Source organism: Condylura cristata, unplaced genomic scaffold, assembly GCF_000260355.1.
Source record: "Condylura cristata isolate star-nosed mole 26May11 unplaced genomic scaffold, ConCri1.0 scaffold00087, whole genome shotgun sequence".
Taxonomy (NCBI): Eukaryota; Metazoa; Chordata; class Mammalia; order Eulipotyphla; family Talpidae; genus Condylura; species Condylura cristata.
The window spans coordinates 218,393-220,078 of NW_004567188.1; positions in this window are offsets into that span (position 1 = coordinate 218,393).

Below are 1,686 nucleotides of genomic sequence, written 5' to 3' on the forward strand. Positions count from 1 at the left end.
CGTGGCCCCGGCCTGTGCCCAGCCTCCTGCCGGCCCAGCTGCGGGGTCTGTGTCTGCCGGGGCCGCCTTGGGTGGGGGCGTCTGGGCGGGGCCCTGGGCAGCTGGCGGCCTGGCCCTTGCGCAGGGGATGTCGGGGCCTCCGGCGCTGCGCTGGCTGTGGGCCAGAGGGAGGGGCCAGCGCGTGCATGCGTGGCCGGGGCTGCGTGGCCGGGGCTGCGGTGGCCGGGGCTGGGTGGCCGGGCAGGGCTGCAGAGGGCCGTGACGTCTGGGGTCACAGAGGAGGTGGTGACCGCCAGGGGGCGCCCCAGGCAGTGGTCGGGTCAGTGGGGGGGCACGGACTCCAGCCCAGCTGGGCCCTTACCTCTGCGTCACCTGGCCTGTCTGGGCCCTCGTGGCCACTGCTGCCCCGTGTGGTCAGGCTGACGTGGTCAGGCTGAGTGGTCAGGGAAGCGCAGCTCCTGCCAGTGGGCACTGTCCTTGGGGTCTGCCCCCGGCAGAGATGGCGGCAGCAGGGAAGACACAGCCTGTTTACCGGCCGGCCCCCGGAGTGGCCGCCCGGGGGGTCAGCGGGCGGACGGGTGGCGGGAGCTGGCGGGGAGCCCCGTGGCCGGGCGTGGTCCCTGGCGCCGCCGGCCGCTGCTGGTCAAATATTTGCACAGCCGGCTGCTCCCGTGCTGTGCTGCTTTGGGCCCGGGCCCCGCCCCCGCCCCACTGGACTTGTCGGCCGCCGGACAGCGGGGGCGTTCACTGACCCGCGGTGCGTCCCCAGAGTCCCTGCGGGGGCTCAGGAAGCTCAGGCCGGCCCCAGGGAGCACCAGGGCAGGCGGGCGCAGGGCCGGGGCCTCACAGCGGGCTCGGAGTCCTCTCGCTGTCCCAGGGCCAGTCTCGCTGAGCCCTGAGGGCCAGGCCTTGGGCTGGGCCCCTTGTGGGGCTGACCCCTGGAGCACCGTCAGGCTCTGGCCCTGGGCAGTTTGGCTGTTGCCCAAGGCTGGCCTGGCCCTCCTGCCTGCTGTGACCCCCCTGTCTGCACCCGCCTGTCCACCCACCTACTGCCTGTCCATCTGTCTGTCCACCCTGCAGCCCCTCCCTGGTGGAGGGGAGCGTGCTGGGGGTGGGGCATGGGCAGGGGACCAGTGGGGGTGTGTGGGGGGCCGGCAGGGCGCAGGGCTGTGCTCCTTGGGACCTGCGGGAAGGGGCTGCGGCTGCAGCCACGGGCCACGGCGCTTCCCCCGGGCTGTGATGGGCGCTGGGTGTCCGGGGAGCCAGCCGGGGCGTGAGGGCGTCGCTGGTGTCTCCCTTGGGAGCGCCAGGGAGGCGGCGCAGAGCCCACCCCCGGCTGGCTCGCAGGGCTGCGGTGCCGGCCGGGCCTGTGCCTTCCCGGGGTCAGCGGGTCCACGTGTGCCGCCCGTGTGACGGTCACCTGTCGGCCAGGCCGGGGGACACGCCCAGGCCCGGAGGCGCTGCCCGGCCCCCCCTGCATGCCGGCGGCCCCGAGGCCCCGCCTCCGCCTTGGCGAGGGTCACTGGGCCTGGGCACCGCCCAGGTGTGGCCCGACGCCCCCGAGAGGGGGCAAAGCCCGGCAGCCTCCGTCCACGCTCGGCGGCGCTGCCCGTGGCCCCGCGGGTGACCCCTCGCGTGAGGCGGCGCTGGGGCGCTGGCTAAAAATGGCAGGTCGCACCCCGCGGC